General features: G+C 39.3%; 1 protein-coding gene across 2 annotated transcripts in view; it reads left to right on the forward strand.

Moving 5' to 3' along the window:
* Positions 1 to 25,308, forward strand: part of LOC129730168 (myosin-I heavy chain) — a 233,401-nt gene that overhangs the window by 22,286 nt on the left and 185,807 nt on the right. For both annotated transcript variants that reach the window (XM_055689272.1, XM_055689273.1), the window contains exon 2: positions 1,866 to 2,281. The gene's annotated coding sequence lies outside the window, so the exon portion shown is untranslated. The remainder of the gene's footprint in view (positions 1 to 1,865; positions 2,282 to 25,308) is intronic.

The raw sequence follows: 25,308 nt of genomic DNA on the forward strand, positions 1-25,308 counted from the left end.
GGAAAGTGAAAAAGCAGTAATTTTGGGGTCCCCAGGACAAAAGATTTTTTTTTCGAATTAAATTCTTGGAGTACGCACCATTTGAACTGGAAAAATTGCAATTTTTGCGCCAAATTCAAAATGATGACCTCTTTTCGAGACAGAGAAAATAAAATTTGTATCATATATATTAAATCTGGAGAATTGGATATTAAATCTGCCTATCTGGATACGTGTTCAAAAATTTGAATAATACAGATATTGGTGGCGAACCAGCCTGTGGCTGAAAGCCACCTTAATAAAGTAATAATAAAAAAAAAGATAATATAGATAGATCTGGATACCTGGCAACGCAAACTCCACGTTAAAATAATTGCGTCGCTTTGATATTGACCGCGCGTTATGCGTTGAACTGTTCGAAGCACGATTTACAAAAGTAATCTGAATGGTAAACTCGATGTTCACCTAATTTTTTAAATGTATTTTAAAGCATTTTTTCTCATTTTTCGAATGGTGGTACCAAATTTAAAAACGAACGGTTGCGAACTTCAAGACTCAAACTCAAAAACACGTTTTCCTGATAAAATCCAAAATAGCGGCCAGTTTTTTTCTACTTCAAATGAAAGATCTATGATTTCTCTTTATAACGACGTGTTGGTTGTAGGGTGTTCAATGGCAAATGCAGGAGAAACAGATCAATAAAAATATCAAGAATTGCTCAAAATGCAACTTTTCTAAAAAATATTTGATCCCTTAATGCCCGAAAGGTTCATCAATATGAGCTAGTCAAAGTGGTTTTCTCATTATTTTACTACTTCCAATCATTTAGACACAAAATTATCCTTGTTAAAGACCTAGTATCACCAGTGGGATGGTTTCAGCAAGATTTTCTCATGTTTATCAACATCCTATTGGAAAAAAAAACATTTGTTGTATACGAAAAATATCACTATGTGAATTATACTTTTCAGATCGCTATTTCTCTCAAAGTTTAACAACCAATATTTCACATTCCTATATTTACAATTCTCATCATTCCCATCACGATTTTCATCCCTGCGTTCAAAAGTGATCTCACGCGGAATTGGCCAAAAGACGTTGCGCTGCTTAATTTTTGGCACGAAGTAAGCTTTGATTGCATCTTTATGTCGATGCAATCGTGGTTGCATTTTTCACCTGCGGCCGTTTCGTTTTGAAAACCGTTTTCCAGTTTCGCTTTGTCCGATGCAGTGAAGGTTGCCTCTCTGTGGAAGAGGCGAACGCATGTCGGGGAAAATTTTTTAAACCACGCTGTGCATTAAATGCGCCCGTTAGCGGGTTGGCGTGAGGTATCATCGTATCACTCAGTCACTGATCAGATAGGATACTTTATTAACTATACAAGTGCACTTAGTAAAAATAAAACATTCAATCTACACGAAAAGAAAACGTAGACCTACTTACAATCATTCGTAACGTTATGGATCGCTTTCATAGTGTATTTTGAAGAAAATTGTTACATTCAGACATTTGCGGTTGCTGAACTGAGTCGCATATGAAGGTCACCTTAGGAGCAAAGCCACGGTTTTTCTTCAATGAGAAGGTTTTTTTTTGCAGCCATAGTCAATGATTTGGGTAGTAGTAACTATTTTAGAAGCCCGTTGTCTGACACCAAAACAAAGCAAAAGAATCAACGTCATATCATGTTTGTTTATGGTATAAAGAATACTACAATGGCGCATGCAATCACGATCTATGATTATTTCAACGTTTGTAATTGTCAGTTTTTTTACGTTGATTGTAGTACAAATAAATGAAATTGTGGATATTGTAGATGATAAAGAAAAACATACCTGAAATATCAGATACATGCATTTTTGTCTTATAGCGTTCTTCATCAATTCCAGGTCCCCTGTATCACCAACAGTAACTCCAGTGTCCATTACTCCTGCGGCGTAAAACCAACGACGGCCGAAGCTCTTAAGTGGATTTAGCTAAAAGGGTTTGCGAAAGAGCTTTTCCGCCCTCCTCATATGTTTAGTGCAGTTTCCAATGAGCCGAATGCGGTTAAGAGTGAATTAATTATAGTGTCTGTTGTGAACGAAGTGTGTTTAGCGAAAGCCGAATTGAAGAGCGAAAAGGAGTTTTAAGTCTGCATTCATGGAACCCCACGCAGTGATGCTTTTATGAGGTTATTGCAAAAAATGATATATAATTTTCTTAAAAAGCTGATCAAATTGCATTCGTAAGAGTGTCGTGAATCGTTTCGACCTTGCAAGTGTGTTCGATAGAGTTTGGAGATTCATTGAATGGAATGTGCAAGGTCAGTAACATAACTGCTTTTCAGATAATTAAGTCCGACTCCTTTATTGTCCCCAGTAAACACGTTATTGTATAGAAAATATTGCTTTGCTTCAAAATTAAACGCTGTTAATTACAACTGTCGCAAAGTACTTTTTTAAGCGGATTTTTGAATTAACGCGGTTTTTTACAATTTAAACAAAAAATTTCGCAAATTTTCGAATTAACGTGGGTTTGGAACGAAAAACGTATAGTGTTTATATAGTAAAAGATTTAGTCAAAAAAAACCTCCGTACTCCGAAAGATCCGAAGTGACCGTCAGAGAGAACAATTTTAAATACTGGTCCTAGAGCGTTTCGGGTTTTTTTTTTCTAAAGCCCTTCTTGCTGGTTTACTTTACGCGGATTTTTAAATTAACGAGGGTTTTTTTACACGGATTTTTGAATTAACGCGGTTTTTATTACGCGGATTAACGCGAAGTTGAGTGAACTGCAATTGAACGAAACGAAACGGTTAACTGTTCTTTACTGAGCTCCAGTAAGGATGAACAAATAAAAAAAAATTTGAGCTCTTCTTGTACATACCACATAGAAGGGCATAGATCAAATTATGGAAGCTACTTGATCACTGGCAAGTAGCTGTGATCGGACTCCGTTCGTCATACCGCTAACTAAGTTGTTTTAGCATTGGTTTGCGCGGTTGATCGAGTTTTCCATTTCATTGGAAAGAAGTGACACTAGCTTACTATGAGCAACGTCGAAAGGGAATCCGGTCCGATGACTAATCACGGCGGGCTGACGAACGAAGACGACGTTACAGATGGACCGGACCGGAATCCGTGTTACCCGCACCGTGCCTGCGTGGGTATTAATGTCTAGTTGGTAGTTGGCTTCTCGTGTGATCTGAGCCGGTGTCGGCACTCACATGGTGGCAGTGGTTTTCCCGTAGCATGAGGCTGCCGATAGCAGAAGCCTCCGTTGAAGAGGTTGCAGATAATCGAAAGTAGTATCTTATTTGCAAACTGACACTTTGATATCTGATTGACAATAGCATCCTGTGAGCGAGACGCAGACCGACTTAGCTTAATCAATCGAAACGCACTCATTACTCTTATAAAAGTGTTTGGTTTACCTCGTGAACAGATTAGTTCTTTCATATTTTACGTGATTGTTTGAAGATTGGTTTGAAAGAGAATCTTTCAGCTAAAATACTTTGAATGATTTTTATTTTATAATTTCACATCATTACACATTACACTGTAGATTTTCTTTTCAAATTAGATTCTATATAAATATTCTATTAAATCCAAAATGATACACATTCATTATTTAATACAAAAAAAAAAAAAAGAATCTAAGCAGTGAGAGTATATATGAACAAGTTCCTATTGTGTTATTTTGAACAAAATATGCTCCTTCTAACTGCGTTGTTTTTCAATTGTACGATGGGTTGTTGGTTACTATCTCCAAAATGTTCTGATACTAAAGCTCACTGCCCCAACTTTTTTGTCATCAAAAAAACAGGACATTTTAGAAAATCAACAAAGCAACAAAGTACAGGGTAGTACAAGGTGCTTGATTTTTAGCCTCTTGTTAGAAAATTGAAAAATAAAGTATAAATAAAAATATTTAGTTCAATTATAATTTAAACATTCGAGTTACACATGATTTAGCATAAAATTTAATGCCAATTTATACACAGTATAAATTATACACTTAAAAACTAATCAGTTGTGTGTATTGGTTCATAAATTATTAAACAAAAAGTAATAAAAATATTTCCTATGCTTTGTTTCTAGAAACTATTTTTGTTTATTTGATGAAAAGTTGTTTGTTATGCAGCGCAATGATTCTGAATTTCAGTCCAGTGAAAAACGGAACAATTGTGGCTTCGAAACAATGTATAGCAAAATAAAAAAACACGAAGTACTAGTGAGGAGCGTTTCGACTGACTGAGCACTCCAGCGCACATAGGAGTATTTGACCCAAAAAGTTGGCCAAAAGTCCGATATACAAAATACACGATTCCCATTATTTTTAATTATTTTAGTTAAAACAACTACAAGATCTACAAGAATCTACAAGAAACTACAAGATAAGTAAAATGTTTTGCAATATTTGAAACGTTGAATGTATAAAATAATCATAAATTGTTTAAGAAATAAGTGATTATGAAAACCAACCGCGAAAAATCCATAATATTGTGAAATTAATTTTATGATTTAGTAACCTTCCGAGCAAGTCCCGTCGAAGCTTTATTCATTGACAGAAAGGTCAAAGCCTTCTGAAAATATACGAAAAAAAAATTTTCCTCCTGGTTTCTCTTTTTTGTTTTATTGACATTTTATTAAATGAAGATTTATATGGAAATTTCTAAATCTTTGTTTTATACCATGTGTAAAGAGACACTAGAAAAATGGAGCAAGCGAATTTAATGTAATATTTTATATATTGGGTGACGTTTTAAATGGATGTCACCTTTTTTGTGTTGATTATACGAAAATAACACGTTTTTGATGTAAATCTATCCTATTACTACCAAAATAGAGCGACTTGGACTTTTGACCAGCTTTTTGGCTCAAATACTCTTATGTGCAGCGGCGAGCAATTCGTGGAATGTTAATGTAACCAGTTTAGAAGGAACATTTTTCGATAACGACATATTTGTCCAACATTATCCCGCCAGTGCGGTGTGATCTAGCCTTGAGAAACGTTCGACTTGACCTCGTATCCCTGCGCAAAACATTTTATTACTATCGGAATACTTTTTAGCATTTGCTGGCATTCTTATAACGTGATTATCTGACCGCTCTTTCGTCAGTTACTGGTTCGACTTCTTCAGTCCTGACAAGATTGTTTGCCAACAGTGTGCCGATAATGTTGTGTTCTGTACATACATATGGTCCTGGTTCGTTTACCGCTTCATCCGTCTTTCCACTTCCCGAAGATTCGTGCGCCTCCGCGCCGTTCATCTGGCCACTCTCATCTCGGTGTGCTTCGCATTTCCTTTTGGCTCTCCGGAAAGGCCAACGCGCCGCGAAGCAACAACCCATTATGTAGGACTGTATGAGATAGCTGCAGCAGAGGAAAAAATACCTAAGCACTCTATACATACGCCGAGGTCGGCTCGACTCCGCGGAAAGCCTACGAGGGCGAAAATAATTATATTATTGAGATGCGATCTGGTGTGTTGCTTTTTCGTTGAAGTTGCTGTGTGTTCGTGAATAGAGACGATCGTCCGGTCAGCGCGCTTTCTTTCCGTTCGTCACGGTTTTTCGTGGACCGATTGCTTATGCGCCGGACGGTAAGCTGCACTGGAAACAATCGATGATCGAACTGTAACTTGATGGGATATTAACAATAGCCGCCGGATATTCGTGAGATCTTCAGCAGGGACTTGCTGGACGCGGCTGCCCCTGATCGTCCGCCGTCGTCGAAGGTTCTGCATTCCGGCTCACAATAAATCTCACCGGTGAGATTATGCATGGATATGCATTTCCTTAAGATAAGATTGATGGATTTAATAGTGGGGTTGTTTCTGAAGTATGGTTTATGGCCAGAGATAAGGTAAGAACTGTTTCTTTTACAACGAAGGCATATGCAACAATTTGTTCACCGTGTGTAGGAACTAACTGATGTAGCAATTTTGTTCCGATGCCAGTTAATAGGTTCACTTAGGTAATTTCGATCGATTTGTGAGAAAGAAAAAATACGAAACATAAATTCATACCTTGTAGAGTGCCGTCACGGTTGAATTTAGATTTGCTTTCGATTCCAATATATTGTTGCTAATTTTGAGATTGAGAAATTGTTTCGGAAAAACCCAGAGGTTGATTGCGTGTAAAACGATAATGATGAACACAAAAATTGTAAAGCTTGGGCTTATGTTGTCGTCATTTATATATTAACACTTGCATACCTGACCCCTCCAGAGCCGATGAAATGAAAATTCTTTTACCTGTCATTCCGCCAGATCTAAACCGAATTTGATCCAATCTTATTCAAAAGATCACAAATTTATCATAATTTTTGGGACAGTAGGGGACGTTTCGAAATTTTCCGTTGTTCCGGACTTATCGAGGGTAACCGTGGGGTAAGTGCCGGTCTAGGGACACAGGCCAGATTGAAAACGGTAGCGAAACTTGCTTGCGACATATAAACTTTTAAGTTTTTGCAAAACAACACTGTTGGCGATCGGCATTTGGCCACTTGAACGTTTATTGGCCACTACTGGTCGAGTTCTCCGAAACCTTGCTTGCGGCATGTCGATAATTTTTAGAGCCAAAACTGTTTGTTTGATCGATGTAACGTCTTCTAAAAAAAAAGAAATGAATAAAAAATACACTCTAAAAAAAAGTATTATTTTATGAAAAAAAAGGTAGAAGAAAACTTAAATATTAATTATCTGAAAAAGCTCATTTTTCGAACAACTCTATTTTTTTTATAAAAACTACAAAAGATTACTTAAACAATGAAACCATAATGGAGAAATCAGGAAAACAAGTTACAATATTTTGAGAAAAACATTTTTTTTCACGGTTATTTTTATGAAAGACAAATTTTATTCTGCAACTTTGCCAAAGACACTATGCCAATCAAACGAACGTTTTTAACTGTAAAATATTTTTAATTTCTCATAGGGTGCTCTATTAGAAATTTGAAATATTTCTACAGCCAAAACGATTTGTTTGATTGGCATATTGTCTTCGGCAAAGTTTCAGATGATTAGTTTATCCTTCAAAAAAAAGGTCCCTCGAAAAAAATATTGGAATTTTTTTTCAAAATATTATAGCTTTTTTTCTCGATCTCTTCATGATCGGACTGGTTTCATTGTTTAGGTTATATTTTGTTGTTTTTTTTTGTAAATAAAATCAGATTTTCAAAAGATGAGCTTTTTTAGATAGTTAGGTTTTAAGTTTTCTTATAATTTTTTTTTTCAAAAAATAAGTTTTTTTTAGAGTGTACAGTTTTGATTCAAGCTTCGAACAGTCTCAAACTTAGAACACTTAACAATACAAATCGAATTATTATAGCTAGTTTAATAAAAAGCATGATTATTATATACCATTTCGTTCCTTGCAATGTCATTCACCCAGTGATGTATAATTCTTTATTGTAGCGCCATTACCGTGGAATCAGCAGTCGTTGAAGAAAGTGACAGTCAGTACTCAGACGGTTTGCCCATCCTTCTCTTAGCGATTTCGTTGAAGTGTTCGGAGCAGTGCCTTAGAATATCGATGTTTATTCACGTCTAAATTAACTAAATTGTTCGCAGTGTCATCACATTTATTTTCTGATGCAACTCAGTAACCCATGCTCATTGCGTCGAAGCATGAATATCGTTTATCATATTCAATAAAAGAACAGTGAAATGAATATCGAAGGTCTCGTAATGATATTTTTGTCGTTTAATTTTTAAAGGATTTTAATTTTTGACGATCAAATTATCAACAAGAATGTTACGGTTTATCCTGTCGGTGTTCATCGGTTGTTTGGTTTCATGAATATCAACGTCGCATGGGTAGTATGATTATCAATATAAAAAAGGCTGAAAATCGCTGCTTTTGAATATCATGACAGTGAATATTCTCAATACTGGCTGGGAGTTTGAACCAAAGACGATTTCTAAATTCTCCTTGTTTTCGTGTACAAAATGTGTTTAAATCCGTATTAACGGCACTTAATTGCAACAACAATTAAATAGCCAACATGCTAAACCTTTTAAGTCGATGAGAAATTTCATTTTTCGTTGATTTTTTCGTGCAAGAAGTTACATCATAGCGTAAATGTTCGAAACTTGATGCAGTACGGTATATTTTTTCAGAAAGAAAAAATACTATCTAAACCTTTATCAAAGACGTTACACCAATCAAACAAACCTTTTTGGCTCCAAAAAAATTTTTAATCAGCAATACCTCTCCAAAATCGCATTTTTCAATAGCATTCAAAATGAGTCGTGTTCATAAAAATTAAACCAATGCTCAAAATGGCATCTTTTGCCTATAGAAACGTCTATGCCAAGTTTCAGCCAAATCAAAAATGGTCGAATTGGTTGCCCGTTTTTTTGTGGAATTGCTGTTCCGGTTGCATCAGCAACCAATTCTCAAAACATATTCCGAACGCGGGAAGAACTTCTCGAAAATTGAAACACTTTTCAATCTCACCGGTAGAATTTTATATTTAGCTGAACGAGTGTGCTTCACTGGCGCTAAATCTATTACTGAGATTTCCAATGCAGGAATTTTGCTTAAGTACTAAAACAGTTGTCTTGGTAGTAATGGTGCTTGTGACAAATGTGCAGGTATATGAGAGGCAATTCATAACTGTTCTACAAACATCGCAATTATTATTGAACTAGTATGCACCAACTTAAATCCGGGGTTTTTCGATACAATTTTGTGATTTTCGAGTAGTTGCTTCTTAGAAGTAGGTCCTCATTAAGATAGAAAAGAAAACTAGGGTGTCCCTAAAATCAGCGAACTAATTTTTTTTGCAGAGACATGTGATACTATTTTCGGCAAAGTTGTAGATTGCTTGGTTTCTCACAACCTTGCAGAAGATTACTTTTTTATAGCTCTCGAATTAACTGAATTAGAGCAATTTATCTTAGAGTAATTCTAGAAAAACAGTTTTTGCTCTTTTTTCAATTCAATTTTTTCAGTGAAATTTTGTTCAGATAACTTCTAAAGCTTTGAAAGACGCAAGTTTTTATCACTAAACAACAGTATCTTTTACGGGTAGAGAGTTATTAACGCCTCAATTTTGGAAGCATGCCTTTTTCAAATGTTGATATTTCTAAATGGGGTAAATAAAAAAATATATTCAGGTTTAATTTGGAAGAGCAACTCGTGTAATTCAGTATATAACAAAAATGGGGAAAAGTTATTTCTCGAAATTGAAAACTATTAGCTTGAATCTGCTAATTTTTCGTCAACAAAGTTTACAGTTTTAGTTTATATATTTAGTAAAAAAGCTACTTTACCTGACGGATTCATGATATGATGCATATGATACCGCTGCATCGTCCAGGAAAGTTCTGCGAACACCTTTCAAGAAAATTGAGCCGTAGCCATAGAAGACGATTTCAAGGGGGTTATGCTAACATAAGATTGCTTCGTTTCGCTAAACAACCGATGCACTTTCGAAAAATAAAATCTAAAAATTTTGCGTAATTTGTTTAAATGCGACTTTTAGCTGTCGAAAATGTTTTTTAAAAATTGTTTCGTATATTGATATTATTAATTGAAATACTTATTGACTGATACAGAAAAACGTTGAAAAAAAAGTAACAAGAAGTACCGTGTATTGGGGTGAAATTGACCAGTGGGGTGAAATTGATCACCTGAAAATTCGTGATAAAAAATACTAATCAAAAGATACTGCTCTTACAACACTAGGCAATGTTAACGTGTCCTTAAACGCAACTTTTGCATGATTCACATACCTGTCAAAGTTAACGTTAATTATTCTAACTCAGTCAAAACTCAATCAAATTGATCAAACAAGTTTCCAAATAACAAAAAAAAAGTATTGAATTTACTTAAAGTAATCTTAGTTGAGGGTTAATTACGTTAAATTTGGAGAAGTGAGTAAAGTTTTATAAAAGCTCAAAAATGTAATTTTCAACAATGATCATTCCATACCATTAAAGAAATACTGATGAATTCGCAGAAAAGCACAAAGATTTCAATTTCAGAGCTAGTTTTTGAGCTTTTGCAACAAACCGAATTGAAATCGGTCTAACGACGATCAAATAAGAGCAAATTTAGCAACAAGCAGCTCGTGAATCAAAATAAACAAATTTTTACCTGAAATATAGTTTTTTCGTTTCCAAACTAGCTGCAAATGATTCTTTTCAGTACAGAAATCATCCGTTATTTTTGGCATGTCGAAAAAAAGCACATTGCCAAAAGAATGTATGGATTTCAATAGTGATCAATTTCACCCCAATTTACCTCATAGTGCCTCATAAAATTATCGAATTTATTTCATGAAGTAGACGATAGAAATTTCACCAATAGCCATAGAGGTTTACTGGAGCACATACCAGTACTTGTTTTAAAATTATACTATTTCGAAAAAAATATACATGAAGCTAGTTAATTGGAAATCAACATTTGAAACAAAGGCGTATGTCCAAGATCAAAGCGTTAATAACTCTTCACTCGTAAAAGATATCTTTAAAATGTATCCACCAAAAGTTGCGTCTCTCGAAGCTCTAAAAGCCATCTGAACACAATTTTGCAATTTGAATTAAAAAAGAAATCGAGTAAAAAACTGTTTTTCAGAACCACTTAAGAATACACTAAGGTCGGTTTTTTGCGCGGTTTTTAATGCGGCTTTTTTACGCGGATTCCGGAATTTACGCGGTTTTGTTACGCGGACTCCGGAATTTACGCGTTTTCTTTTACGCGGATTCCGGAATTTACGCGGTATTTTTTTTTGCGCGGATTTCGGTTTCTCTTCACTCGGATTGCAGAATTTATGCGGTTTTTTTACGCGGATTCCGGAATTTACGCGGATTCCGGAGTTTACGCGGATTCCGGAATTTGCGCGGTTTTTTTTCACTCGGATTCTGAAATTTACACGTTTTTTTACGCGGTTTTTTTACGCTGCACGTATCCCCCGCCTAAAAAGCGACTTTAGTGTATTTGATCTCAGTCAGCTAGTTCAATCAAGTGTTCTGCGACTTTATCTAAAATTGTATAACGTGTTTTCCACAAACAGAAAATCTAGTTGTTTTATTTCACTGACTTTAGGACCGCCCTAATTTTCATTTCGATTCAAATGTTGACCAACCTGTAAGAAATTAATCTCTTCACAGTAAACCCTCCAATCTTTAACTTGAAATGACAATTGTCATTATTGCGTTGTATTGATTTATTATAACAGGTTTTAAAACTTCTGACCATTTCAAATGTCAGTCTAGATTTCGATTTCATCGTCAGTAGCTTGCATATTGTTTTCTTGCTGCTACACATTTTTACAGTCGCGTTTATAGGACTCTACTTAAGGGGGGACCCTACTCTGTAAGATCGGAAAATAATAAATTTTATTAATTCTTTTTCGGATATTTAGAGTAAAACGATGTGTTCGGGTATTTTAAAATACTCGAACACTTCACATTTCTTTAAACATCTGAAAAAATATCTCGAAAGTTCATTATTTTTCAACTTTCCAGAGTAGGGTCCTCCCTCAAAGGCTAAGCTTGCGTTTGTGCGTGCCTTTTGGCGCTATTGTGTTTTGGCGTAGCATATCAAATCTATTGTTTGTCGGTGTGCTGATACGTTTTGGCTGTGTCGATTGTGCGTCGAACTGAGGCGCACCAACCAGGAGCAAAACAGAAGTACACGTCGAATCTATCGATCGACTGAACGAAAATTTGTAGAAATATTTAACATATTTTATCGTTCCACTTTGATAGTACGACGAGTTGACAATAGTTGACGACGACGAGCAAGCTCCCTCTGACCTTTTGCCTTCTGATCTTCCAGTCCAAATACCCGCTACCCCTAGCTCTTCCTTTCCCCCACTCATTTTCCTCCGCCCTAGGCTCTACCGAGACAGATCGACGGCACTATCACTTGTTTAGTTTTGGCCCGAAGTTGGTCCTTAATCTGAATCGCTAAATATAATACCACCTCCACCACCACCTCAAACCACCTAACGTCACGCTTCTCGGCTGTTACTAAAATTTCTAATGTTAGGCCAAATAAAATGCGGGTTTTGGTTAGCGATCTCGGGTAGGCTAAGAGGATTGCTACCTCTGAGCTTTTCACGAGGGAGTACCATGGTTATGTACCCTAACGAGACGTAGAGATCGACGGTGCTGTGACCGATCCGAGTCTGTCCGAGAAGTGCCTCTTGAAGGAGGCTGTTGGCTGCTCTAAGAACAGTAGCCTTTCTGAGGTAAAAATACTAGTTTCACTCGAAGAATCGTTTCACGAATCACAATTACCGGATCTGCGTTGCTTATTCAACCATTTCTGTGAATATTGGTGTCCCTAGCCATTACCCTTTTTTCAGACACCTAAAATGAGTTTCCTCGTAAACACAATGTTAAAGCGACGAACCCGATGAGCAATTTCTATACGACACTTTCACGTAAGTTGACGCGTTTTGGTAATAGCTCACCGAAATTCATAGGAATGGTCGAATAGCTATAATCTTTCATTTTTTCCGGTTTGAGCTTTTGGAATGCACTTTTTTTTCATTTTGTCGATCAGTGGTATCAAAAAAAATGCCAAAAAAAGGACGGATTTCATTTATGCGGACATTCTCAGTTCTTTTAAGGCTCTCTGATCGATGAAAGAGGCTATGTACTCTCCGTATTTCTTAAAGAAAATACGGGATCAATTGAGTGCTTTATCCGAAATATCGTCTCAGTTTACCTTAGTGGACTCTTTCGCTAAAGTGAGCGCAATAAACGGTAAAATTTATGAAAGACCAATGGCCTTTAATGAATTTCTTCCATTTGTGCGTCGGAGTACGCTCGAAGGTTGGTAATATTCTTAGACTAATCGGAAACTGGAAAGGTGGTTACATATCATTATCTCCAAGGTATCGACGAACCCGTGGTTTAATGGTTCAATGCGCGATGTCTAGGCTTATCAGAGTGATGTCGTCTGGTCATACCCCACACACTATGACACTATATCCAAGTTGACAGATTCGCTTCGGCCCCAGAGTAGACAACTGGTGGTTCCCGTTCGTGATGTTCTAGCGAATTCCCTACATGTCACTTATTTACGTGTTCCCATAATCCATAAATGTCTAAACGGGTACGTGGATATCAACTCGGATAACGATACGGACACCGTGAGGAACCCATAAGTTACGAGGACGCTATACGGCAGGAGAACATCCCAGCAGGATTAACCACACAGTGTTGGCTCCGTAAAACTATATTTGTGATTAGTCTGGATAAATTTTCTAAAAAATGAATGCAAAGTTGCCAAATTTTAGTAAGGTCCACATTCACAAAGTTTCATTAAATTTAGAGGGGGGTAAGTTGGCGAAAAGTTGTGAATTCTGAAACATTTGTTAAAATGTTGTTTCTTTTAAATCTTCTTTTTGTGATCAAAATCAATGAACTTTCAAATTTTCTATTAAAAGAGAATAGACCATTATTTTCAGTAGTGATAAAAATCCATTGAAGAAAGTAACCGATTGTCCTATAAAAATTATACATGAAAAATGAAAAATTTCAGCTTTTAACCCATTCCTGGTTTTTTTTTTCGCTTTTGTCGATCAGTGTAGTTTTTAAAGAGTTCAAATGTTTATTGATGACTTAACTTGAACTAAGCTTGACTAAGACTGAATACAATTATAAGTGTTTAGGTCAAATCAGTCGTCAACCGTTGATGATGAGTCCATAAAAAAATTAAGCCATTGAAGGCCAATTGGACACCATGGTTGATTCTCTGTCGCAGAGTGATGCTTGCTGGTTGCCGGTTTAATAGCACAATTGGGTTTGGTTTTATTTCCCTTGGGTCGGAAAACAAAAGAACAATGAGACATTCGGCACTAGCTGTGTTTGCTGGCTGAGAAGTACCTGACTAGAAAGGAGAAAAATCAATTTAATTTTCGTTGGTGCTAATAGCTTCCGGTGAGTTGTTTTTATCTGTAGACCACACTGTACAGTTTTGGCTGTTTCGATGCTCTAGGTAGACTAAAACGCAGACCGCAAGGTCTTCTCTGTTCTAGCGGATCGACTGAGCTACAATTATCTGCTTAATGGAAAGAAACTTCCTCCGAATAAAGTGTTTCGGGAAGGGTAAGATGATAGAGCAGGTTTACTGAGAAGTTTTCGTTTGTTGTTGGCTACTATAGCGGGTCTTAAAATTCCCAACTGTTTCATCGTGTCGATTCATTATCGGACAGAGAATTGATGGTGATTTCAAATAACAATCTAGAGGTCCTTGTAAACCCTCTCTGCAATAGATAATTACGTTTGTTAGTTTGGGTTGAAATCTGCTTAAAGATAATTACTGTTTTTAGCAAATAAACAGCCGATCATTACAAGTATTTCTATTTCACTTTACGAATGACGGTAAAGGTGTAGCGTGTCTTACAACCGCTCGAAATATCTTGAATGTCAACTATTATCGTTTCGATCAACTTCGGTAGAATATATTAATCGGCAAGCGTGTCCAAGTTGCATTAGTCTTGAAAACCATTCCCGTCACTTTTTGCACCGCTGTGCAAGACATTAAATCGTCTGGATTGAAATCGGAGTAAAGTTATGATCAGTTCTTGCTGGTGCGCATTGGTACCCCCGTATGTGGGGCGTAAGAAAGACCATTAAATGTCAATCACGTCAATCTGCGCTGCATTTATCAGCATTGGCGGCCTTGCGCTGACAATCGGTCGCACCGAGTCATAGTGACCAGCAAGCAGGTCGTTTTTGACGACGTCAGGGAATCATGCAATCGTGCTTGTGCAGATTTTCCTGACTTGGTGCTTTTTTATCCGGTGGAGTCTTACGTACCAATGGGACGGAAGTGATGAACCCCTTTTTGAGAAGAGTTTATTTTAACAATTCAACAGATAAAAGGTAATAAATATACAGAACGGACACTTGCGAACCCGTAACTAAACGCGTTATAATGTAAACACATGTAAAAGTGAAATTCACAATAACGGTTTTGGCTTTTCTTGCAGTGTGGCATTTTTTTATCACAAGCCGTTTTCGCGGTGCCAGTTTCTTATTGCAAAAGGTAATGAATTTTGTCGGATGAGAACAGTTTCTTTCGTCACTTTTTACGATGTCAATGTTATTAAATTGAATTATATTTCGGTTTCCTGGACCAAGCGAGCCTCTGTCGGTTTCGGTCTTTCTCAGCAGCGATGTCGAAAAGTAGCTAACGAGACAATATTTTATCAATTAGTGTGAAGCACCTGTACACAAACTCATGTATATACTGGTATACTGGTGGTATGTGTTATATATTTGGTTCCGTCTTCTTATACTTGTTCTGCCGATAATGGCGATCATCAATGTCGAAACGACGAACTCAACACATTTTACGAGGAGCATCTAAAATTAAAATTATGTCTTTATACTAATTATTCCAATTTGAAACGGTAATAAAATTTGGAAAGGGAAATGGATTACTGGGGGTTTGGTGTTCGCGCACCGTCCAGTCACAGCGAGCTTCCCGTTTAGGGGGTTACGCACACGTAATGTGTTAATTTTTTATCAAGACTGATAGTTCGCTTCCGGTGCCGAAAACCTTTTTCGTGTTATTCGTTTTGTGCTTCTGGTTGTTGGCATCTTCAGATTCGGGAGGGGCTGTGCAAGATGCTTGAGCGCCACTGGAGCGAATTGAGGCTTTGTTAATGAGCCGAATTTTCGGTTACTATTGCAGGTTTGTTCTATATATCATGTTTCCCGTCGAGAGATGATTGCTTTGCTAGTTTAGTTTGACTACTTATCTTAAATCAAGAGTCAAATTTCGATGTGTAGCACACTTCGATAAATTGTCAGTATATCGTCAGTTCGAGATTCGAGAAAAAGATGAGCCCATCTCAGACGTCCTTACATAATAAAAACAATGCTATGGTATTAAATATATGTCATAAGAAACTTTGACTAACGCTAATTGCTAAGGTACCTAACATTCCGAATGCATTGACGGAATGATTTGTTTTCATGCACGTCTAAAATAACACGCTGTTAACTGCACATAAAGAGCATATCCTTCCTGCCGGTCAATCGCACTGTGGGTTGTTGCAATTAGTACAAGCAATAACTTGAAACTTGTTCTATTGACTGGTCATAATTTATCACGCATGTCGCGGGCAGGTTAACTCCTCTTCCTAATATAGATGCGCACTAGACAAATTACCGCTAAAACTAGTCGGCAGCGGTCTCGTAACCTATATTCAGACTCACCACCAGTTTAGTTTATTGCTGACCGCCTGGTACAATCCTGGGAGAATGTTGATCACGTAAGCGGATAGATTCCCTAGCACTACGGTACTAGCAGCTCCCGTGATATGCGCCATAATCAAACAAACTAGTTATCTAATTAGATTTTTATTAATTTGATTTGATTCGTTCGGCACGCCATTCGTTCTGTTAGATCTTTCTTTGAAGTTGAGCGCGTTAAATCAATAGACAGGCACCAGCAAGATTTTTTTGTTTGCATGCGAAATGATATGGTGTTGTTAGGACTTTCAAGAAAGGTATACATACAATAAAAGCCAGCTGAGGTAAAATAGTAAGTACGGCATCTCATCGTAATTCCCAGCCTGTACGTGCGTTAATGATCGGTAATGAATATTATTTAACAGCTTGTCTCCCGACAGGTTGCGTTCCACGCCAGGAAATTCCGCATCGTTCGGCAAGTGTTCTGAGCTTTCTCCCCACCGCGAAAATAGTTGAGATTTTCCTACACACTGGCACTGGCGAGGCGAGCGCGCTGCACATTATCCGTACAGTCTACGCTGGCTCGTGTCATCCCGGAATCTCAACGTTGAATTGAGAAGCCGTTTGCATGCCTGTAAACTTCCCGCGGTGATTACGATGATCGGCGAATGGCTGCTTGTGCCTACTCAGGGGGCAAGTAGTGTAATTAAGTAACAATTTTATTTACCGTCTTTGCACTTCAGTACGTGAAGAGTGCTTGAGCTCAGAAGAGCTGTGCTCTGCGAAGCAAATAGATTTGGTTTGCTTCTGAGTATTTATTTCCGAGGCACGTTTAAATTCTAGACGGCGGCACTTTTAGTAGACAATTTAGCTTTTACTTGACAATGAACGGATAAGATCAGTATTTTGATAGGGTTTTAGCTACGATTAAAAGAGAAACACGCGGTGACCTGCGAAATCGCAAACATTTTAAATAATTGAGGGTTTAAAGAGAGTGCACAAATCACAAAAACAATAGTTACCTGCTATTATTAAATAATCAGATACAGTTGATATACTTATTGAAAATAAATAAAACAGTGCTTTTTCAATCATCATTCGTTTTTATTCCTACTCGCTAAATTCGGGCTCGGTTGTCTCACGCTTTCTATTTCCATTTCATCACGCTTCTCCAAAAGATCTCAAAATCAAGAATAATGTAGTTTCAGTTATAGAAAGTGCATTGAATATATTATTCTCATACTTGCCTTTTTTTTACTTTATAAGGTGGCTTTCAGCCACAGGCTGGTTCGCCAAAAATATAGTTGCCTCGTGTTCTTATTGCATGTGTATAGTTTTATGAACTCAATTTATTTTCTCATCTTTCTAGATAGGGCAACCAAGTGTCATATCTGTTACAATTTATTTGTGTCATAATTGTTTTGAAAAATGAATCGTAAAAGTGTTGGAGCAAAAATTATGTATTTAACAAGCAGTTAAGGAAAGCTCAAATCGCCCGACTGTTATTGATTTATTTTATTCTTCTAAGTGATACATTGGTGTAAGACACAGACATTTCAGTTATACCTCTCTTGGTTAGGTACGTTATTTGTCAGGGATCGCACCTTGGAAATAACCACGACAAAAACACCATAATCTATATGTTTCCCCAGTGAGCCACTGGCTCTTTGCAGGGGTTGCTTTTGCCTCAATTGATAACACAGTACTTACTTACTTAATGGTCCGTGTCCGCCGATGTGGCGGATCATAGGGATGAAGTTAGCGATCACCACTGCTGACGGTTACCCGCCATGGCCTTCACCTTTCGCTAGGAGAGGTTTTCGTCAACAGTCTGGATTTCATTGGCCAAGCTGCGCTGGCAAGGACCTCTGGGTCTGCCTCTTCTGCGCTGTCCTTGCGGATTCCAGTCGAGCGCCTCGCTGCAGATCTCGTTCGCTTCTCTTCTTAAGGTGTGCTCGATCCACCTCCGCGTGCGCTCCCGGATTTCTGTTACTATCGACCGTTGGTGGCACCGCCAGTGGAGTTCCTCGTTGGAAATACAGTTGTGCGGCCACCATGCGCGAATAATGTATCGCAGGCACCGATTTACGAAAACCTGCAGTTTGTGCGTTGTCTCCGCCGAGACGCACCACGTTTCGCAGGTCTACAGCAATACGGATTTAACGTTTGAGTTGAAAATTCGGGTTTTTGTATGTAAGGCGTCGTACACAAATTACATAACGCATGAAGGGGGAGGGGGGAAGAAGGGTTAAGTCTGCGTTATTTATTGTTACATAGGGGTGAGGGGGGGGGGGTTAGTTGAGATCGTTACGTAACTGTGATGTTCGCTCCGAATTGCAAATTTGGAGGGGGACAGGTTGTCCAGCGTTACGTAATTTTAGGGGAGGGGGAGTCATATCAAACGTTACTTATCGTTACATAGGGGGGGGGGTCTGATATCTAGGATTTTGGCGTTACGTAATTTGTGTACGACGCCTAAAGTGATCTGACTTGAGCGCCAAATATTCCGAAGACCTGCAAAGGCTCCTCTGGCCTTTCTGATTCTTGCGGCTATATCACACTTGGTACCACCATCAGGCGTTGTCTGGCTACCAAGATATTGAAATGTTTTCACCTGCTCAACTTATTCTCCCGCTACTGTGAAGCTGGAGGGATCGTCAGTGTTTATTTCCATCGACTTAGTTTTCGCGATGTTGACTGTGAGACCTGTTGCCTTAGAGCTTTCGGAGAGGTCGTCAAGCTTGCTCTGCATCGGCGTTGGGCGAGCAAGACAATGTCGTCGGCCAGGTCAAGCTCATTTAGCTGCTCCATTGTTAAAGGATTCCAAGGTAATCCTCGATTCGGTCTCCTGTCAATAGCTTCAGCAAGGATCTCGTCCATTACGATGAGAAACAGCAGCGGTGATAGTTGCAACCCTGTCTCACTCCAGCTGCGACCCTCATATGGTCGGACAAGACGCCGTTGTTCAACATTTTGCACGAGAACGCTTCGTACTGAACCTCGATGAGATGGACAAGCTTCTCTGAGACTCCTCTACGCCTGGGTGCGTCCCAGATGTTTTCATGGTTCAGTCGGTCTAACGCTTTTTCAAAGTCAACGAACACGAGGAGAGGAGAGTCCTGGAATTCGTTGATTTGCTCCAGTATAATACGGAGCGTTGTGATATGGTCCACACAGGATCGACCGGCACGGAATCCAGCTTGTTGCTGCCGAAGAGTAGCGTCGATTTTCTCTTGTATCTGATTAAGGATTACCCTACAAAGGACTTTGAGCCAGCTCCCACATTCTGTCAAGTCTCCTTTTTAGAGACTTTCACTAAGATGCCCCACATCCAGTCCACCGGAAAGGTCGCGGTTTCCCAGATCTCGCCAAAAAACCGATGCAACATATTGGCGGTCAAGGTTGGGTCAGCTTTGAGAATCTCAGCTGAAATGCAGTCTATCCCTGGCGCTTTGTTAGATTTCATGCTCGTGATTGCCGCTTCGATCTCAGTTAGTGATTGTGCCTCGGAATTTATGCAGGTTATGCGACGGTTCTGGGGTACCACTCACTGCTGGCTTCCTTGGTCAATGACATTTGAGACTCGGAAGAGTCAAGTTGCTCAAAGTGTTCACTCCATCGTTTAAGCTGGTCAGTACGATCGGTCAGTAACTGACCATCTCTGTTTTTAAGCGGCATTCGGGATTCATCGAGACGAGAACTGTCATACAACCGGCGGAGGTCTCCATTAGCGGCAGTGGTCTCTCCCTCTTCAGCTAGAGAGTTGACCCAGGCTCGTTTGTCCTGCCTACAAAAACGTTTAACAATCCTCTCCAGTTCGGCGTATCGCTGGCGGGCAGTTGTCTTAGCCGCTCTGGTTCGCGCTCGCTCAATGCCGGCTTTCGCCTCTCTCTGCTCATCCTTCATCTTCCAGGTTTCATTCGAAATCCATTCACTTTCGCCTCAGGATTCTCCAGCCGGCGCACGTCGTAGCGAAATCTGACTTTTTTTTCTCGACGCTGAACACGTGCGACGCGCAGGCGTACCTCAGCGATGACAAGGTGGTGGTAGGATGCAATATCGGCGCTGCGTTTGTTGCGTACATCAAGAAGGCTCCTTTTCTACTTCCGGCTGATGCAGATGTGGTCAATTTGGTTTTCTGTTCGGCCATCGCGGGAAACCCACGTGACCTTACCTGATGCTTGATGTGGGAAGAGCGATCCACCTAACACCATGTTGTTGTTGCCACGAAATTCTGTAAACAGCTCCCCGTTCTCGCTCATCTCTCCTAGGCCATGACGTTCCATGATACGCTCAAGGTCCGCGTTGTCTGAGTCAATCTCCGCGTTGAAGTCGCCCAAATGAATTTGAATGTCTCCTATCCGGACTTTCTCAACTACACTGTCCAGCTGACTGTAAAAACTCTCTTTTTCTTGTCTTTTTCTGTAGGTGCGTAACACTACATTGCCGTAAAGTTCCTGACCCGTGTTCTAAATCTGGCAACGATTATTCTTTCACTTATGGGTTCTCATCTCATCAAGGCTGCGTGAGTCCAAGGCCTTAGTAGGAACCCAACTCCTCGTTCCTGAGTAGCGTTTTCGCCTTGTATACCAGAGTAGAACAAGACTTGCCCTGATACTGTCTTGTGTACCAGTGTTTGGCCTCTTAACAAAAATATTAGTTCCTCTTGTTCTTCCGGCATTCTGGCTACATGCCCAGCCCACTGCCAACTGCCGTGTTTTATCCGCTTGACTATATTCGCCGATTCGTACACCTGGTACACTTCATGGTTCATGCGTCTGCACCAAACAACATTTTCTAGTTTTCCACCAAGGATTGAACGCAAAACTCAACGCTCTAAAACACCAAGAGCTCGCGGATCGGCCTCTTTTAACGTCCACGCTTCATGGCCTTAGAGGTCTACGGAAAGGATTAGTATTTTGTAGAGTGCAAGTTTAGTACGGGTTTGCAGACTGAGGGATCTCAGCTGGTTACGTAATCCTCTTTGCTTTTAACTCTTTGTGAGCTCTTTGTGTTTAACAAATGAGGCCGTGGAGCCAAGAAGGTTGGGAGCTACTGATCTAGCAGCATGTGAGACTTCGTAATGATAGCGCCGCTCCTTTGTACGCCATCCCTCCGTATAGCACCCTCCAATGCGATGTTGAACAATAAGTTGACAGCCCGTTTCCCTGCTTCAAACCATCTAGCGTCACGAAGGAGTGCGATATCTCATCGGCTATCCTGACGCATGATGTAGAGCCTTCAAGGATGGCACGTATCTACCTAATTAGTTTTGTTGGTAAACCATGTTCGAGCATAATTCGCCATAACTCATTTCTCTTAACTGTGTTGTACGTTGCCCTAAACTCTATGAACAGATGGTGAGTCTGCAAGTTGAATTCTCGAAATTTATCGAGTTGAATTCTCGAAATTTATCGAGGATCTGTCGCAGGGTGAACATCCGGTCCGTAGTGGAGCGTTCCCCTCGAAAACCACATTGGTATTCTCCAACAAAGGACTCCTGCAACTGCCTCAGTCTATTGAACAGAATACAGGAGAGAATTTTGTAACCGGTGTTGAGAAGGGTTTTGCCACAATAATTACTACAGTCCAGGTTGTGCGTTTCTTGTAGATCGGATATATAATACCCTCCAGCCAGTCCGAGGTTTATTATTCATCGGACCACACTCTCAGCATGATCCGGTTAAAGCACAATACGGCTCCCGACTTTGAAAAATTGGGCTGGAATGCCATCCCTACCAGCCGCTTTGCAGTTCTTCAGTCCTTTCACTGCTTTCTTCACCTCGTATATGGATGGTGAGTTCACAGCTTTGCCATCATCCTCAATCACCCTCCTGCTCCTTTCTTTTCCTGTATGGACCTTCTCACTGCGAGCAGAATCGTAGATCTAATGTGAGATATGCTGTATCCCGCACTTCTGTTAATAGAAATACCGCTATTGAGAAGTGGCATGCTTATTATTATTGTTTATCAGTGCTTGTGTGTAATGTGATACTCGTCCTTACACTCTTACTGTTCTACTATACCGATACTCATTCCTCTTGCCAAATATCACCAATTATAATTCCCTGGAGAAGTTTCTGGACAGTTTTATTACTAAGAGGGACTTATTTTTGTTAAGAGGAAGTCACGCAAAGGTATTGTAGGTTTCAGCGTAAAGGGAGGGTAACTGGTGGGGAGCCTGAGAATGAACCCATGCTTAAGTCCTTTGGTTCTTATACTAGCTCTACTAACGAAACATTGGAGCTAATGATGAGAACACACTTTCCCGGGTCCATTATTGACTCACGTGTAGACCAAAGTACATCTGCATCGAGAACTGGAATTCCTGAAACTAGGACGGAAATTCACGAAATAGTGAATATGACGACTGGGCTGGATAGAACCAGGGATGATACAATTACGTTGGCCAACAAAATTCTAACTGAAAGTAGAGTTAATGGGCAATAGACTCCTTTGAGCCCTTCAAGTCACCTGGTAGGGACGGGATTTATCCAGTACTACTACAGAGGGGTAGAGCAGTTTTAATACCTATTCTAACACAACTCTTCAAGTCAAGCCTAGTTCTAGGTTATATTTCGAAAGCCTGGCGACAAGAACGGGTTATTTTCATCCCCAAGGTCAATTAAAGGAAAAAAAAAACATCACCAAAATCCTTTAGGCCTATAAGCTTATCGTCAGTCCTTCTCAAAACAATGGAAAAAATAATCGGTGAACACATCAAGTCATCAAATTTTTCTAAATCTCCTCTCAGCAAATATCAATTTGCATATCAGGAGGGAAAATCGTCTGTAACAGCATACTATTGTTACAAAACTAGAGAAATCTTTTGCAGCGAAAGAAATTTCACTTGCGGCGTTCCTTGATATAGAAGGAGCATTTGATAATTCATCCCATGACTCAATGACGGCTGCAATGAAGAAACGTGGTTCCGACAATTGCATTATTCATTGGATGACCGAGATGTTATCAAAAAGAGAAATATCAGCAAACCTTGGAAGCTCGTACATAAGTGTAAAAGCAATAAAAGGATGCCCGCAAGGAGGAGTGATATCTCCTCTATTGTGGTCGTTAACAGTTGATGATCTTCTTAAAAAAATGATAGATGAAGGGTTTGAAATAGTTGGGTTCGCTGATGATATAGTCATAATTGTTCGTGGCAAGTATGACGATATCATCGCTAACCGAATGCAAACTGCCCTAAACATTGTTTCCTCGTGGTGCAATAGGGAAGGTCTAAATGTAAATCCTTCAAAAACTACTATCGTTCCATTTACACGAAGGAGAAAAGTCATGCTAAATAATATAAGCTTGAAAGGTGAGCTCTTGAAACTCTCAGACAACGTCAAATATCTCGAGGTACTCCTTGACAAAAAACTTAACTGGAATACACATCTAGAGCAAGTTATAGGCAAAGCCACAAATATTCTATGGATATGTAATAAAACTTTTGGTAAACAATGGGGACTAAAATCGAAAATGATCTATTGGATTTATTCGGCTATTGTGAGACCCAGAATTACCTACGCTTCACTGGTCTGGTGGCCAAAAACAAAAGAAAGAGGTGCTCAAGATAAGTTGGAAAAACTTCAACGGCTAACTACTCTCTCAATAACGGGTGCAATGAGAAGTACACCAACCAAGGCATTGGAAGCTTTACTCTTTATGCTTCCACTGCATCAGTTTATACAATTAGAAGCAGAGAAGAGTGCTTCAAGGATTAAAAGACTTTTATAACTCTTTGAAGGTGACCTAACAGGTCATCTAAATATTCTAAAAACTATTCGTATCAATCCCCTAGTAACCAACAATGAAGACTGGATGGAGAAAAGATACAACTTTGAAAGAAGATATCAAATAGTCAAACCTGAGCGCGATGTTTGGGAACGCGGGGGTCGCGATCTCCGTCCGGGATCAATTGTTTTTTACACAGATGGTTCAAAAATGAACGATCGAGTGGGAGCAGGAGTAACAGGCTCAGGAGTAGATCTATCAATTCCGATGGGTCGATGGCTAACCGTTTTCCAAGCCAAAGTCCAAGCTATACTAGAATGTTCTGTTATATGCCTACGCAGGAAATACAGAAACTCAAACATTTGCATCATGTCCGACAGTCAAGCAGCTTTAAATGCTGTGAAGTTTGCAACATGCACATCAAAACTTGTTTGGGAGTGTTTTCAATCACTTCAAACACTGGGTTGCAATAATCAAGTAAATTTATATTGGGTTCCTGGTCACTGTGGAATCGATGGAAACGAAAAAGCCGATGAACTTGCAAGACTTGGATCGTCTCATCAGTTCATAGGACCAGAACCTTTCTGTGGCTTATCCGCTTCTGCACTTAAAATGGAGCTGAAAGCATGGAAAATTTCGAAGGTGGAGTCCAACTGGACAAATACTTTTATTGGTAGGCAGTCAAAGAGGTTTATAACACGAACGGTCCATGACTCGCAAAATACTGGAGCTTTCAAAGAAAGATCTAAGCACATATACTGGTCTAATAACAGGGCATTGTCCGAGCCGTTATCACTTGAAGCTTATGAAGAAACTCCAAGATGATACGAGTCGCTTATGTGGCATGGAACACCTGTTATGCCGATGTCCGGCAAATATTAATAAAAGACATAAGTTCTTCAATAGGGGGCTGTTAGAACCCTCTGAAATCTGGAGAACAACTCCCAGTACGGTTATTCGCTTCATGCGAAGTGTAATACCAGACTGGACTAATGCTATTGGTCATGTCATGACGGCCACTTCCAATAGTGGTACGTTATCCTGACTTAGCAAAATTAAAAAGGGCATATGTCACAAAAGATCAAAAAATTGGTCGCAGTGATAAAATACCCAGCACGGAAAAAAGTCCTTTTTGACATCGGATGGCCTGGTTCTACTAAGATTCGAACCCACGACCATCCGCTTGACTAAGTGGACTCTGTAACCTTGCGGCTACGCAGCTCCCCCCTCCTGCTCCTTTCGACTACGCTGTTTTTTTCAACAACACACTCTAGTGTGTTTTTCAACGCCTGACCACTGGAGATGGTCGGGTTTGTCTTTTTTCGAACCCGAACCCGACAATTTTATTTGTGTGGAACTCGAACCCGAAACTCTAAAACCCGAGCCAAACCCGAACCCGAGATTTTTTGGGGGGTTGATTTTTTGTTCCAATTTGAGGCTGCC

This window comes from Wyeomyia smithii, chromosome 3 (genome assembly GCF_029784165.1).
Source record: "Wyeomyia smithii strain HCP4-BCI-WySm-NY-G18 chromosome 3, ASM2978416v1, whole genome shotgun sequence".
NCBI lineage: Eukaryota > Metazoa > Arthropoda > Insecta > Diptera > Culicidae > Wyeomyia > Wyeomyia smithii.